Source organism: Moschus berezovskii, chromosome 4, assembly GCF_049115385.1.
Source record: "Moschus berezovskii isolate FMDL1 chromosome 4, NW_MosBer_1.0, whole genome shotgun sequence".
Taxonomy (NCBI): domain Eukaryota; kingdom Metazoa; phylum Chordata; class Mammalia; order Artiodactyla; family Moschidae; genus Moschus; species Moschus berezovskii.
The window spans coordinates 69,970,895-69,988,180 of record NC_142463.1 but is presented as its reverse complement, the minus strand read 5'-3'; the positions used below and the strand labels follow the sequence as shown (position 1 = coordinate 69,988,180).

General features: G+C 41.4%; 1 protein-coding gene across 1 annotated transcript in view; it reads right to left on the bottom strand.

The window, feature by feature from the left end:
- CDC7 (cell division cycle 7) overlaps nucleotides 1-17,286 on the bottom strand; it is a 56,828-nt gene that overhangs the window by 26,188 nt on the left and 13,354 nt on the right. The window lies entirely within an intron of this gene.

The window sequence follows — 17,286 nt, the reverse complement described above, 5'->3', positions numbered from 1 at the left end:
TTTTAGATGTTGGCGAAGGCTCCAAAGAAGGAAATAAAGTGGAAGGAAGTGATAGTCACCAAGAAGGAGGCACCGTGATGGAAGCCAAATGTGAAAGAGACTACTTGGCAAAGAAGAGAGTAAGTGCTGAGATAGGAATGAGCTTGGTAAGTTAGAGGTGGGAAATTTCGCAGAACATCAACATCAGACAGGGCCACTCTGACAATGATGGGTCAAGAGCAAGAAAAAGATCACTCTGTAATCATGTCTGAATATAGACTAAATATAACCACTGTCCAAGCCACAAAAATGAGCAAACATTTCCTTATCCTTGCTGATGTGAGTGACTGCTGCTGCTTTGCTAATTATAATTTTAGCCTCTTTCCAGTAGCTGATACTCAAATCACTCTGGATACTACTAACTAAAATACACAATTATAGAATTACTTCTGCCTTCCTACAGCTTCCACTCCAGAGCAAAGTCTCTCTTCCTTGAGCCTTTCCCTTAATCACAATATTTCAGTTCAGTTCAGTTGCTTTGCTGCTGCTGCTGCTAAGTCACTTCAGTTGTGTCCGACTCTGTGTGACCCCACAGACGGAAGCCCACCAGGCTCCCCCGTCCCTGGAATTCTCCAGGCAAGAACTCTGGAGTTGCCATTTCCTTCTCCAATGTGTAAAAGTGAAAAGTGAAAGTGAAGTCGCTCAGTCATGTCGGACCCTTAGCAACCCTGCGGACTGCAGCCTACCAGGCTCCTCCATCCATGGGATTTTCTAGGCAATAGTACTGGAGTGGCTTGCCATAGCCTTCTCCGGTTTAGTTGCTCAGTCATGTCCAACTCACTACAACCCCATGGACTGAAGCATACCAGGCTTCCTTGTCCATCACCAACTCCCAGAGCTTCTCAAACTCATGTCCATCAAGTCGGTGATGCCATCTCATACTCTGTTGTCCTCTTCTCCTCTGGCCTTGAATCTTTCCAGCATTAGGGTCTTTTCTAATGAGTCAGTTCTTTGCATCGGATGGCCAAAGCATTGGAGTTTCAGCTTCAGCATCAGTCTTTCTAATGAATATTCAGGACTGATCTCCTTTAGGATGGACTGGTTGGATCTCCTTGCAGTCTAGGGGACTTTCAAGAGTCTCTTCCAACACCACAGTTCACACAAATCCAAATTTCTAACACCCTGTTACTGAGATGTCATATGATTCTCCATGGTGTACATTCTCATTGAAACAAGTAATAAACCTAACTCATTCATTACAGCTGTGTTCCTAGCAGTCTTTTGGTGGAGGGCATTGATAATAAATCTAAGACATCTGTTAAGGTATCTAAGTGATAATGTCAAGTAAACAGATGAATATATTGATCTGGAATGGACTCAAGGCTGGAGACATAAATACGTCAGTTATGAGTTTATACATGAAACTTAAAATTTGGGGACTAGATGAGGTTATCCAAGCAGATTGTAGATAGAGAACTGGGCTATGGGAATTGCCAACATTTCAAAGTTGTGCAGTGGAGGAAGAAGAACCAGCAAGAGATTGAGAAGGAATAACCTGTGAGGTAAGAAGGTGATGTCATAGTAATCAAGGGGAGAAAGTTTTACAATTGAACAAGAGTGGTTAACTATAGCAAGTGCTTCCCAAAAGTTAAGTAGCAAGGACACAGATGACACAGAAGTGACAATGAATTGGCAGCATGACAATCATTAGTTTCTGGCAAGAATAGTTTCAGAGGTATAGTGAGACAGAAAGACTGAAGTGTATGAAGTACAAAATGTGAACAAGTGGGACAAGTCTTAAGGTTTTGTTTCATTGGTTGGTTGGTTGGTTAGTTTTGTTTTTGCTTTTGGAGGGGAAGATCGAAGAAACAGGATGGTGGCTATCGTTGGTCAAATAGAGCAAGGGAAGTTTTTGGCTGCTGTATTGGCTGACAAGTGTTTATATTTTTTGCAGGAATGATGTAGTTAAAAAAATTGATGTTCAAGGAAAATAAAATACCTCCATGAATGAATAATAAAGTCTAAGATGACTGTTAACATATATAAATGATAATGTCATTATAGAGGAGGATGAAGGAATGGCCTCAAACCATAAGGAGAGGGGATGGACCTTTGAAAAGAACCTAGATTCCCATCCTTTTAATAGGAGGGAAAGATAGAAGATTTAATTCAGAAACAACGGTTTGTGTTTGGGTGGGAGAGTAAGATGGCTCTGACCTGATTACATCAATTTTCTTAATAAAATATGAAATGAGGCCTTTATCAAGAAGGGATATTAGAGGTTAGAAGAGTGAGAGAGTCAGAGGTGTCTTCTGAGAGTGAGAAGGTGAACTGTGGAAAGATGATGATACTGCCAGCAGGTTTTTTATTTGTGTCATAAGTTTAAAGTGAGTTCAGACAGCATAGTTCAGTACAGTTCAGTCATTCAGTTGTGTCCAACTCTTTGCGACCCATGAATCATAGCTCACCAGGCCTCCCTGTCCATCACCAACTCCCAGAGTCCACCCAAACCCATGTCCATTGGGTCAGTGATGCCATCCAAACATCTCATCTTCTGTTGTCCCCTTCTCCTGCCTTCAATCTTTCCCAGCATCAGGGTCTCTTCAAATGAGTCAGCTCTTCACATCAGGCAGCCAAAGTATTGGAGTTTCAGCTTCAACATCAGTCCTTCCAATGAACACCCAGGACTGATCTTTAGGAGGGACTGGTTGGATCTCCTTGCAGTCCAAGGGACTCTCAAGAGTCTTCTCCAACACCACAGTTCAAAAGCATCAATTCTTCGACACTCAGCTTTCTTTATAATCCAACTCTCACATCCATACATGACCAATGGAAAAACCATAGCCTTGACTAGATGGACCTTTGTTGACAAAGTAATGTCTCTGCTTTTTAATATGCTGTCTAGGTTGGTCATAACTTTCCTTCCAAGGAGTAATCATCTTTTAATTTCATGGCTGCAATCACCATCTGCAGTGATTTTGGAGCCCAGAAAAATAAAGTCAACCACTGTTTCCACTGTTTCCCCATCTATTTGCCATGAAGTGATGGGACCAGATGCCATGATCTTTGTTTTCTGAATGTTGAGTTTTAAGCCAACTTTTTCACTCTCCTCTTTCACTTTCATCAAAAGGCTCTTTAGTTCTTCTTCACTTTCTGCCATAAGGGTGGTGTCATCTGCATATCTGAGGTTATTGATATTTCTCCCTCTCCCAGCAATCTTGATTCCAGCTTGTGCTTCATCCAGCCCAGCGTTTCTCATGATGTACTCTGCATAGAAGTTAAATAAGCTGGGTGACAATATACAGCCTTGACGTACTCCTTTTCCTATTTGGAACCAGTCTGTTGTTCCATGTCAAGTTCTAACTGTTGCTTCCTGACCTGCATACAGGCTTCTCAAGAGGCAAGTCAGGTGGCCTGATATTCCCATCTCTTTCAGAATTTTCCAGTTTGTTGTGATCTACACAGTCAAAGGCTTTGGCATAGTCAACAAAGCAAAAATAGATGTTTTTCTGGAACTCTAGCTTTTTTGATGATCCAGCGGATATTGGCAATTTGATCTCTGGTTCCTCTGCCTTTTCTAAAACCAGCTTGAACATCTGGAAATTCATGGTTCACGTATTGCTGAAGCCTAGCTTGGAGAATTTTGAGCATTACTTTACTACAGCATTGTGTTTATTTTCTCAAGTAAACTTCAGTGAAGAGAATGCAAATGTGGAAAGGTATAGTTGGATTTAAGTAAGGATGAGTATCACACAGAAAGGAACAAGGTGTTTATGAGTAAATGATTGTAATGCTACACAACTAAATCTTTGGGAGGTGAAGGGACAAGGTTTTAGGAGGATGTTAGATCATGATAAATAGATTGATGGGCCAATCAGTCAATAGATAGATGAGAATTGTTGGGAACAATGAACTGGAACTCTCTCTGTAATGTAAGGGTTGGTATAATGGAGGTATAAGGTTGAGTTAGAAAGACAGAGATGGTATGTGGTGCATGGAATGGTGAACACTTGGATTTCAGACATAAGAGCATTCCAGAAGGTAATTAAATTTTCTGGAGGAAAAGTTGTGTTTTGGCCATGCTCAGGCTCAGTTATTTTGTCTAATCCAATTTCTCCCACAATCTCATTAGGTCCACCATAGTTTGGCCCCAGGGAGGGAACACAGCCCCACCCATCAACAGAAAATTGGTTTAAAGATTTACTGACCATGGCCCCGCCCATCAGAACAAGACCCAGTTTCTCCCTCAGTCAGTCTCTCCCATTAGAAAGCACCATAAGCCTCTTATCCACAGGACAGAATGATCTCTGTTCATTTCCAAGGCAAACCATTCAATATCACAGTAATCCACGTCTATGCCCTGACCAGTAATGCTGAAGAAGCTGAAGTTGAATGGTTCTAGGAAGACCTACAAGACCTTTTATAACTAACACCCAAAGTCCTTTTCATTATAGGGGACTGTAATGGAAAAGTGGGAAGTCATGAAATAACTGGAGTAGCAGGAAAATTTGGCCTTGGAGTACAGAATGCAGCAGGGCAAATACCCTCTTCCAACAACACAAGAGAAAACTCTACACATGGACATCACCAGATGGTAAATACCAAAATCAGATTGATTATACTCTTTGAAGCCAAAGATGGAGAAGCTCTGTGCAGTCAGCAAAATCAAAACCGGGAGCCAACTGTGGCTCAGATCATGAACTTCTTATTGCCAAATTCAAACTTAAATTGAAGAAAGTAGGGAAAACCAAGAGATCATTCAGGTATGATCTTAATCAAATCCCTACAATTATACAGTGGAAGTGAGAAATAGATTCAAGGGATTAGATCTGATAGAGTGCCTGAAAAACTATGGACAGAGGTTCATGACATTGTACAGGAGGCAGTGATCAAGACCAACCCCAAGAAAAAGAAAGGCAAAATGGTTGTCTGAGGAGGCCTTACAAATAGCTGTGAAAAGAAGAGAAGCTAAAGGCAAAGGAGAAAAGGAAAGATATACTCATTTGAGTGCAGAGTTCCAAAGAATAGCAAGGAGAGATAAGAAAGCCTTCCTCAGTGATCAATGCAAAGAAATAGAGGAAAACAATAAAATGGGAAAGACTAGAGATCTCTTCAAGAAAATTAGAGATACCAAGGGAATATTTCTTGTAAGAATTGGCCTGATAAAGGACAGAAATGGTATGGACCTAACAGAAGCAGAAGATATTAAGAAGAGGTGGCAAGAATACGCAGAACTATATAAAAATGATCTTCATGACCCAGAAAATCACGATGATGTGATCACTCATCTAGAGTCTGATATCCTGGAATGTGAAGTCAAGTGGGCTTTAGGAAGCATCACTACCAACAAAGCTAGTGGAGGTGATGGAATTCCAGTTGAGCTGTTTCAAATCTTAAAAGATGATGCTGTGAAAGTGCTGCCGTCAATATGTCAGCAAATTTGGAAAACTCAGCAGTGGCCACAGGACTGGAAAAATTCAGTTTTCATTCCAATCCCAAAGAATGCTCAAACTACCTCACAATTGCACTCATTGTACCCACTAGCAAAGTAATGTTCAAAATTCTCCAAGCTAGGCTTCAACAGTACGTGAACTGTGAATTTCCAGATGTCCAAGCTGGATTTATAAAAGGCAAAGAAATCAGAGATCAAATTGCCAATATCCATTGGATCATGGAAAAAGCAAGAAAGTTCCAGAAAAACATCTACTTCTGTTTTATTGACTATGCCAAAGCCTTTGACTGTGTGGATCACAGCAAACTAAAGAGACGGGAATACCAAACCACCTTACCCAGCTCCTGAGAAATCTGTATGCTGGTCACGAAGCAACAGTTAGAATGGACATGGAATGACAGACTGGTTCCAAATTGGGAAAGGAGTACGTCAAGGTTGTACATTGTCACCCTGCTTATTTAACTTCTATGCAGAGGATATCATGAGAAATGCTGGGCTGGATGAAGCACCAACTGGAATCAAGATTGCTGGGAGAAATATCAATAACCTCAGATATGCAGATGACACCACCCTTATGGCAGAAAGTGAAGAAGAACTAAAGAGCCTCTTGATGAAAGTGAAAGGGGAGAGTGAAAAAGTTGGCTTAAAACTCAACATTCAGAAAACGAAGATCATGGCATTTGGTCCCATCACTTCATGGCAAATAGATGGGGAAAGAATGGAAACAGTGAGAGACTATTTTTCTGGGCTCCAAAATCACTGCAGATGGTGACTGCAGCCATGAAACTGAAAGACACTTGCTCTTTGGAAGAAAAGCTGTGGTCAACCTAGACAGCACATTAAAAAGCAGAGATATTACTTTGCAAATAAAGGTCCATCTACTCAAGGTTATGGTTTTTCCAGGAGTCATGTATGGATGTGAGAGTTGGACCATAAAGAAAGCTGAGTGCTGAAGAATTGATGCTTTTGAACCATGGTGTTAGAGAAGACTCTTGAGAGTCCCTTCGACAGCAAGGAGATCCAACCAGTCCATCCTAAAGGAAATCAGTTCCAAATAATCATTAGAAAGACTGATGTTGAAGCTGAAACTCCAATACTTAGGCCACCTGATGTAAAGAACTGACTCATTGGAAAAGACCCTGATGCTGGGAAAGATTGAAGGCAGGAGAAGGGGACAACAGAGGATGAGATGGTTGGATGGCATCACCGACTCAATGGACATGAGTTTGAGCAAACTCCAGGAGTTGGTGATGGACAGGGAGACCTGGCGTGCTGCAGTCCATGGGGTCGCAAAGAGTCACTGCAGATGCTGATTGCAGCCATGAAATTAAAAGACGCTTGCTCCTTGGAAGGAAAGTTATGACCAACCTTGATAGTATATTAAAAAGCAGAGACATTACTTTGCCAACCAAGGTCCGTCTAGTCAAGGCAATGGTTTTTCCCGTGGTCATGTATGGATGTGAGAGTTGGACTGTGAAGAAGGCTGACCACCGAAGAATCGATGCTTTTGAACTGTGGTGTTGGAGAAGACTCTTGAGAGTCCCTTATACTGCAAGGAGATCCAACCAGTCCATTCTATAGGAGATCAATCCTGGATGTTCATTGGAGGGACTGATGCTAAAGCTGAAACTGCAATACTTTGGCCACCTCATGTGACGAGTTGACTCCCTGGAAAAGACTCTGATGCTGGGAAAGGTTGGGGGCGGGAGGAGAAGGGGACGACGGAGAATGAGATGGCTGGATGGCATCACCGACTCTGTGGACATGAGTTTGAGTGAACTCTGGGAGTTGGTGATGGACAGGGAGGCCTGGCGTGCTGTGATTCATGGGGTCGCGGAGAGTCGGACACGACTGAGCGACTGAACTGAACTGAACTGAATTGAATTTCTCCCCAGGCAGTAAGTAGTATCTCTGCCTCGGGGCTCTGTTTCAGCACACAGGTGCAAGAGAGAAATGCAGAATCTCAGCCCCACCACATACCTCCTGAATTAGAATCTACAGTGGACTGTAGGGATCCTGGGTGATTTGTGTAATGTTTGAGGCCTCACAATCACGGTTCTATAGCACAGGTTGTCAACCTTGCCTGCACATTAGAATCACCTAAGAAACCACTAAAAATCTGGAAGCGCAGACCATTTACCTCAGTATTTCTGGGAGTAGGGTCCAAGCATCAGATTCTTTTAAAACTCCCCATTTGACTTCAGTGTCCAGCAAGGGTGAATAATCTCATTAGTGGGGTTCAAACTTCTTGGACACCAGGCAATCTGTGGTTAAGTTCCAAATGATTATGGACAACTAGCATGGGGAAAACCAGGTGCCCACCACTTAAGTAGACATTTAATATGAGTTGAGTGGAGTCTCTCCCTCTGGGAGGAATGACGAGCCCTGAATAGTTGTACAGTTGATGCAGAATAAGTTCCCAGCACAACTTTCAAATAATTCTGTTCATCATATCTCTGTATGGAGGTAGCTGCTAATGGAAAAAAAGAAAAAGGAAAAAGGAAAGAAAGAAATGCTTAGTGTATAAAAAGGAAAAGTTATGGGAAGTTGTATCCTCTCCCCACTTATTTTCTTGTGTCCACTATTAAGCTGAGAAGTTGAGGCACTCTCCTAGAAACTCCTCAAAGATAAACATTGTAGGATGAAGATGACGCAGTTACAATTAACCTTCTAACAACACAGGTTTGAACTGTGTGAGTTCGCTTATATCAGGATTATTTAGCTCAGCTGGTAAAGAATCCGCCTGCAGTGCGGGAGACCTGGGTTTGATCCCTGGTTGGGAAGATCCCCTGGAGGAGGGCATGGCAACCCACACCAGTGTTCTTGCCTGGAGAATCCCCATGGACAGAGGAGCCTGGCGGACTACAGTCCATGGGGTCGCAAAGAGTCAGACAAGACTGAGGACACATGCACAGTACAATAGGATCTGAAGTTGTCTTAATCCTCGGATGTGCTGTGCTCAGATGTAGAACCATGATTATGTTGGAACTGTGGGTACAGAGGGCCTACTGTAAAGAATTTTGGATTGCACAAAGGGTCAGCACCCCTAACCCTGTGTTGTTCAAATGTTGACTGTACATAGCTTTTGAATATGAATAAAAATTGTCTCTTAGGGTAGTTGTTATGGACTGAATGTTTATGCCTCTCTCCCCTCACATGTTAATACTGAAACCTAATCCCCAAAATAGGTGATATTCGGAGATGGGGCCTTTGGAAAGTGATTAGGCGATGAGGACAGAGCATCATGAGTGGGATTAGGGCTCTTACATAGGAAACCTCAGAGAGCTGCCTCACCTCTTTTGCCGGTGGGGCATGGAGCAATGGTCATAGATACTATAGTTTCTGTCTGTGAACTAGGAAGCGTGTTCTCACCAGACAGTCAATCTGTCTGAATCTCGATCTTGGACTTTCCAAGCCTCCAGAACTGTGAGAAATAAATGTTGTTTAAGCCACATAATCTATGATTTTTTTTATAGCAGCCCGAATGGACTAATAAATATGTAAATGAAATAAACCTACACATTATAAAATAAAATCCTAGATATTCATTGTAAAATACACATAGGACAAAACATTTAGAGTTTCATGGGGAAAAAAATGCTTATTTCAAAAATAAAATTATAGGGAATTCCCTGGCACTTCAGTGGTTAGGATTCCACGATTTCACTGCCAAGAGGTTCCTCAGTCCCTGGTCAAGGAACTAAGATCCTGCAAGCTGCATGATGCAGCCAAAAATAAAAAAATAAAATCATAAATTATTTAAAAGTCAAAGAACTGTCTATGAGTTGACTCATAGACTCTGAAACTGCCATAAAACAGAAAGGAAATTTTGAAATACACCAAAGTCCATGAATGAACTGAAGTTAATTAGCAATTTGGGAGAGAAAAATAACTGCCTTGCAAAATCGTTATATACAGATTAAATAGGTTAACCTCACATGCATACATCCATAGCATGTGCATTCATTCTTGTATCACTCTGTGTTATAATTGCTTGCTAATCTCAGTCTTCCTCATTAGACTTGTTGTCTCTGTTATGATATGGACAAGGCTTGTCTTGAACATGCTCTCTCACACTGGGTTGACAGGGTGCATAGGCAAGTTACTTCTCTGGGATTCAGTTGCTTCATTTACACAATGGCAATAGTATCTATTAATACTTCAAAGAATTGTTGCTCAGGTCAATGAACTAATAAATGTATATTATATAGAACAGTGCCTGGCATAGTGTGTTAGTATTAGCCAGGATGACGACAATGGTGATGAAATTCCCTAGATAGTACTTGACATGTATTAAGTAGGTCAGTAAATATTTGTCAAATGTTACTGAATTTGTCAAATAAATGAATGAATAGAATGGAATAAGTGCATAGAGGAAGGAGTTATTAATTCTGAATCAGAAAACTTTTTCCAGGGGGAATCAAAGTCCAAGCTGGGTTTTGAAAATTCGATAGAAGTTCCCCAGTGATTGGGGAAAGAAGAGGCATTCTCTTAGGCTTTCTAAGAGGATTGTTCAGGAAACTGTAAGTTGTTTGGTATTATTTCAGCACAAATAGAGAAAGCTTGGTAGGAGAAAAGCTAAAGAGTAAACAGGAACCTCATCATGAGGTTTCTTGTGTGCTTTTCTCAAAATGAGGGCAATAGAGAGCTAGTAAAGAAAATGGACAGGGGTGGGGAGAGAAATAAATGAGTTATATAAGATCACTTAGGAGAGAGAGTAGAAGATAAACTAAAGGAGGAAAAGGCTATAAGCAATGTGACCTTTTTGGTAAATGTTTAGAGAATGAGTGAGTGAGAGTGAAAACTTGAAATAGGTGATCTAAAATGGTGTTTTTATGGAAAAGTTTCAAAACGAATTTATTCCTACTTGAGGCGTTATGCTGCACTCAAGCCCCTTCTATTTTGTTTGTGCTTATTCCTCTTTGAGAGATGTTGAAAGGAGATACGCAGCTAGTTTGTTTATAAACTAAAAGTTTACAAGAAAGCAAAAGTAACAGCCCTGCTTTCATCACTGCTGATGTGACCACAAAAATGTTATTTCTAGTGTTGCCAAATGTGGTCTCCTTCACAGGAGAAAAGAGCTGAAGCAGTAATAACTAGGTCAGTGATTTTAGTGTGTGGATGTAGGAACAAATTAGCCAGTGAAGAAGACATCCCTTCTTCTTGTGTAGCCATTTTGGAGGGAAGTGGTTAGTGAGCAGTGGAGCCCTGTGGGGAGAAGGGGTTGGAGAGGGGACAGCCTAAACCCTGGGCGCAGGAGGAACTTCCTAAGTATATTCTTCCTAACTGGGTGTCCGATTGAAACTTGATTCTGTCTTTTTTTTTTTTGTTTATTTTTTGTTTTTCCCTGAAGATGAACATTAGTAGCAGTCAAAGTAACAGTCCAGGAAAGGTCACTTACATGGCACTTGCCTCCAGACACATCTCTCCTGGGAGAAAACACCTAAAACAAGAGAATATGCTGCTCTGGAGATCGTGGTGGCAGAATATGAGCAAGCGGGACAGATACTCCCTGTATATAGCTGCTAGATCACAAAAACGGGCTGGCACCTGGTGGCTCTTTTTTTGTTTGTTTCAGTTCAGTTCAGTCGCTCGCAGTGGCCCAAATAAAAACTTATTTTGAAAAACCTGGTAGATAGTTGAAAGAAAATTGGGATAAATGGTTCCAACCCCACCCCTGTCCTCAGGGTCCAGCTCTAGTTGAGGTAGGTGGATAATGTTTAAGCTTAGACTTAAACTGGAATGGTGAGAGAGAGAGAGAAGTTGCTCAGTCATGTCCGACTCTTTGTGACCCCATGGACTGTAGCTGACCAGGCTCCTCTGTCCATGGGATTTTCCAGACAAGAATACTGGAGTGGGTTGCCATTTCCTTCTCCAAGGGATCTTCCTGATCCAGGGATAGAACTCAGGTCTCCCGCACTGCAGGCAGACTCTTTACCATCTGAGCCACCAGGGAAGCCTGAATGGTAAGAGAAATGGATATTTATAGGTAAAAGAACACGCTAGTGGCATCAAGGGATAAATTCTAGCAACTGAACGTGGGGCCTTTCCTCTCATCCAGGCATCCTGAATAGAAATTAAGAAAGTTTAATAACAGTTCAATAAGAGAAAACCTCTAAGAATTCCCTTTTAATCTCATTTGATATAAATTTGGATTATTGGTATAAAAGAAAGGCTATATTGGATAGGGGCCATCACTAGGCACTCAATCAGGCCCTGTAGTAAGACCTGTGTATGTGCTATCTCATTAATTCTTTAATTCCTGAAACTGTTTTATGGCCTAGGAAAATGAGCTTTAAAAAAGACTAAGTAAATTGCTGACAACAACCAGTTAGTAAGCAGCAGAGCTGGAATTTGAATCTAGGATTCTGATTACAAAGGTCGTGGTTTATGTTAGACCTCAACTATATTTAAAACAAAAATTTTATTGTGGTAAAGTATATATAACCTTAACCATTTTAACCATTTTTAAGCATGCAATTTTTGTCCGGGCAATCCCATGGACAGAGGAGCCTGGAGGGCTATAGCCTGTGGGGTCACAAAAGAGTCTGAGACAGCTTAGCAGCTAAAACAACAACAAACAAATACAGTGGTATCAAGTCCATATCATTGTGCAGCATCACCACCATCCATTTTCAGAACTCTTTTTTTATCTTGCAAAATGGAAACTCTGTAACCACCAAATAGTAATTTCCCATTCCTTGTTTCTCTTAACCCCTAGAAAGGATCATTCTACTTTCTGTCTCTATAAATTGGACTACTCTAGGAGATGGCAATGGCACCCCACTCCAGTACTCTTGCCTAGAAAATCCCATGGATGGAGGAGCCTGGTGGGCTGCAGTCCATGGGGTCCCTAAGAGTCGGACACGACTGAGTGACTTCACTTTCACTTTTCACTTTCACACATTGGAGAAGGAAATGGCAACCCACTCCAGTGTTCTTGCCTGGAGAATCCCAGGGACAGGGGAGCCTGGTTGGCTGCGGTTTATGGGGTCACACAGAGTTGGACACGACTGAAGTGATGCAGCAGCAGCAGCAGCAGGTACCATAAGGAAGAGGAATGATACAGCATCAGTCTTTTTGTGCCTGATATTTCACTAAGCCTAATATCCTTAATGTTCATCCATGTTGTAGAATATGTCAGAATTTCCTTCGTTTTGTGGATGAATAATATTCCATTGTATGCATACCCTCATTTTGATTATCTATTAATCTATCAGTGGACACTGAAGTTTTTTCCCACATTTTAGCTATTGTGAATAATGCTGCTGTACCAAGGGAACATTTCATGCAAAGATGGGATCGATAAAGGACAGAAATGGTATGGACCTAACAGAAACAGAAGATATTAGGAAGAGGTGGCAAGAATACACAGAAGAATTGTACAAAAAAGATCTTCACGACCAAGGTAATCACGATGGCGTGACCACTCACCTAGAGCCAGACATCTTGGAATGTCAAGTCAAGTGGGCCTTAGAAAGCATCACTACTAACAAAGCTAGTAGAGGAGATGGAATTCCAGTTGAGCTATTTCAAATCCTGAAAGATGACACTGTGAAAGTGCTGCACTCAATATGCCAGCAAATTTGGAAAACTCAGCAGTGGCCACAGGACTGGAAAAGGTCAGTCTTCATTCCAATCCCAAAGAAAGGCAATGCCAAAGAATGCTCAAACTACCACACAATTGCACTCATCTCACACGTAGTAAAGTCATGCTTAAAATTCTCCAAGCCAGACTTCAGCAATATGTGAACCGTGAACTTCCAGATGTTCAAGCAGGTTTTAGAAAAGGCAGAGGCACCAGAGATCAAATTGCCAACATCCACTGGATCATGGAGAAAGCAAGAGAATTCAGGATAAACATCTATTTCTGCTTCATTGACTATGCCAAAGCCTTTGACTGTGTGGATCACGATAAACTATAGAAAATTCTGAGATGGGAATACCAGACCACCTGACCTGCCTCTTGAGAAACCTGTATGCAGGTCAGGAAGCAACAGTTAGAACTGGACATGGAAAAACAGACTGGTTCCAAATAGGAAAAGGAGTATGTCAAGGTTGTATATTGTCACCGTGCTTATTTAACTTGTATGCAGAGTACATCATGAGGAACTCTGGGCTGGAAGAAGCACAAGCTGGAATCAAGATTGCTGGGAGAAATATCAGTAACTTCAGATATGCTGATGATACCACCCTTATGGTAGAAAGTGAAGAGGAACTAAAAAGCCTCTTGATGAAAGTAAAAGAGGAGAGTGAAAATGTTGCCTTGAAGCTCAACATTCATGGCATCTGGTCCCATCACTTCATGGGAAATATGTGGGGAAACAGTGTCAGACTTTATTTTTGGGGGCTCCAAAATCACTGTGGATGCTGATTGCAGCCATGAAATTAAAAGACGCTTACTCCTTGAAAGGAAAGTTATGATGAACCTAGATAGTATATTAAAAAGCAGAGACATTACTTTGCCAACAAAGGTCCATCTAGTCAAGGCTATGGTTTTTCTAGTGGTCATGTATGGATGTGAAAGTTGGACTGTGAAGAAAGCTGAGTGTTGAAAAATTGATGCCTTTGAACTGTGGTGCTGGAGAAGACTCTTGAGAGTCCCTTGGACTGCAAGGAGATCCAACCAGTCCATTCTAAAGGAGATCAATCCTGGGTGTTCACTGGAAGGACTGATGCTAAAGCTGAAATTCCAATACTTTGGCCGCCTCATGCGACGAGTTGACTCACTGGAAAAGACTCTGATGCTGGGAGGGATTGGGGGCAGGAGGAGAAGGGGATGACAGAGAATGAGATGGCTGGATGGCATCACCGACTCTATGGACATGAGTTTGAGTGAACTCCGGGAGTTGGTGATGGACAGGGAGGCCTGGCATGCTGTGATTCGTGGGGTTGCAAAGAGTTGGACATGACTGAGCAACTGAACTGAACTGAACTGAAACTTGGGTGTACAAATATGTTTTCAAGAACTTTTCATTTCCTTGGGATATTTACCCAGAAGAGAAATTGCTGGCTCATATGGCAATTCTATTTTTAATTATTTGAGTTTTTCATACAGTTTTCCACAGCAACTGACTCAGGTTCAATCCCTCAGTCAGGATGATCCCCCTGGAGAAGGGCATAGTAGCTCACACCAGTATCCTTGCCTGGAGAATCCCACGGACCAAAGAGACTGGCAGGCTACAGTCTACAGGGTTGCAAAGAGTCTGATATAACTGAAGCAACTGAGCATGCATACACCATTTTACAATCCCATCAATAGTGCTTCAGTTCAGTTCAGTGATTCAGTCATGTCTGACTCTTTGTGACTCCATGAACTGCAGCACGCCAGGCTTCCCTGTCCATCACCAACTCCTGGAGTTTGCTCAGACTCATGTCCATTGAGTCGGTGATGCCATCCAACCATCTCATCCTCTGTCGTCCCCTTCTCCTTCTGCCTTCAGTCTTTCCCAGCATCAGGGTCTTTTCCAATGAGTCAACTCTTTGCATCAGGTGGCCAAAGTATTGGAGTTTCAGCTTCAGCATCAGTCCATCCAACGAATATTCAGGACTGATTTACTTTAGAATGGACTAGTTGGATCTCCTTGCAGTCCCAGGGACTCTGAAGAGTCTTCTCCAACACCACAGTTCAAAAGCATCAATTCTTCGGCACTCAGCTTTCTTTATGGTCCAACTCTCACATCCGTACATGACTACTGGAAAAACCATAGCCTTGACTAGATGGACCTTTGTTGGCAAAGTAATGTCTCTGCTTTTTAATATGCTGTCTAGGTTGGCCATAGCTTTTTTTTCCAAAGAGCAAGCATCTGTCAATTTCAAGGCTGCAGTCACCATCTGCAGTGATTTTGGAGCCCCCCAAAATAGTTTGTCACTGTTTCCCCATCTATTTGCCATGAAGTGATGGGACCAGATGCCATGATCTTTGTTTTCTGAATGTTGAGTTTTAAGCCAACTTTTTCACTCTCCTCTTTCACTTTCATCAAGAGGCTTTGTAGTTCCTCTTCACTTTCTGCCATAAGGGTAGTGTCATCTACATATGTGAGGTTATCGATATTTCTCCCTCTCCCAGCAATCTTGATTCCAGCTTGTGCTTCCTCCAGCCCAGTGTTTCTCATGATGTACTCTGCATAGAAGTTAAATAAGCAGGGTGACAATATACAGCCTTGATGTACTCCTTGCCCAATTTGGAACCAGTCTGTTGTTTCATGTCCATTCTAACTTTCGCTTCTTGACCAGCATACAGATTTCTCAGGAGGCAGGTCAGGTGGTCTGGTATTCCCATCTCTTTCAGAATTTTTCAGTTTGTTGTGATCCACACAGTCAAAGGCTTTGGCATAGTCAATAAAGCAGAAGTAGCTGTTTTTCTGGAACTCTCTTGTTTTTTCGATGATCCAATGGATGTTGCCAATTTGATCTCTGGTTCCTCTCCTTTTTCTAAATCCAGCTTGGACATCTGGAAATTCACAGTTCATGTACTGTTGAAGCCTGGCTTGGAGAATTTTACAGTAAGGTTGTAAATCCCTGCCCCTCCCCCCAAAGACTAAAATACAATTTAAATGGAAGCATAGGCACATTTCACTCTGAAACTTTAAGCACAATGATAAACTATAACTCTCATAAATTATATTGGAACATCAATGATCTTGGGCCAAATCTAGTTTGCTGCCTTTTTTTTGTACATACAGCAAGCTAAAATGAATTTCACATTTGAAAATTATTTAAAAAATTTTTTTTAAAGAATACTATTTTGTAACATAGGAAAATTATACAAAAAACCAATTTCAATGCCATAAAGTTCTTTGGGGCATGGCCATGCTCATTTGTTTATGTAATGTCTGTGGCTGTTTTTGCTCTACAATAGCAGGGTTGAATATTTGCCACAAAGATGTGTGGCCCATAGAGTCTAAAATATTTACTATCTGGCTCTTTATGGAAAATGTTTGTCAACTTCTGGAGCATCACAAAAGAAGCTTGCATTTTGGCATGAACTTACAAATTAAACAAATGCCACTAAAGCATGCAGAGGAAATTTTTACCATACAGTAAGTCAGCTATTTAATACGGAAAAAGAAAAGACACTCTAGTATTTATTGATTAAAATAGTTAAGAATTGAGATTAGTACTTTCTAATTGTAGTTTCTTTTCCTTGATAAGAGTGTCCCCAATCACCCTCTCCATGTTAAAAAAAAAAAAAAAGAATAAATTGAGAAGGCAGAGTGGAAGAAATATGGCATAAATCCATATCTGGAAGTCTTTGCTAACAGTGTGACTCTGGATGGACAAAGACTTTGGTATTTAATTCTGATATGAGGAGAGAGTAGCTAGCAAATACTCAGCGCCTCTTTGAAATGAAGGCAAAGAGCCACTGAACCTTTCCTTCCTGACTTGTAGAGCTGGTGATGGGTTGTGGTAAAGCCATAAAATTATTTCAGTGTTCTCAATAGCAATGATTCTAATCTTTCTTAACAGTTTAAGTCACACTTATGTTGTTACTAATGTTCTAATGCATTCTTTCTCCCTATCCATGTGAAAGAGAGTAGCATGTGTCTTAAAATTTGGAGCAAATTATAAGTTATGCTCAGCTCCCCAGGTGGCACTAGTGGTAAAGAACCTGCCTGCCAATGTAAGAGATGTGGGTTCGAACCCTGGGTTGGGAAAATCCCCTGGATGAGGGCATGGTAACCACCTCCAGTATTCTTGCCTGGAGAATCCCATAGACAGAGGAGCCTGGTGGACTAAAGTCCATAGGGTCACAAAGAGTTAGATATGACAAACGACTTAGCAGCAGCAGCATAAGTTATGCCATAAATTTTTTTGGAGAAATTTTATGGCACCTCTTTAAAAACCTGAAACTT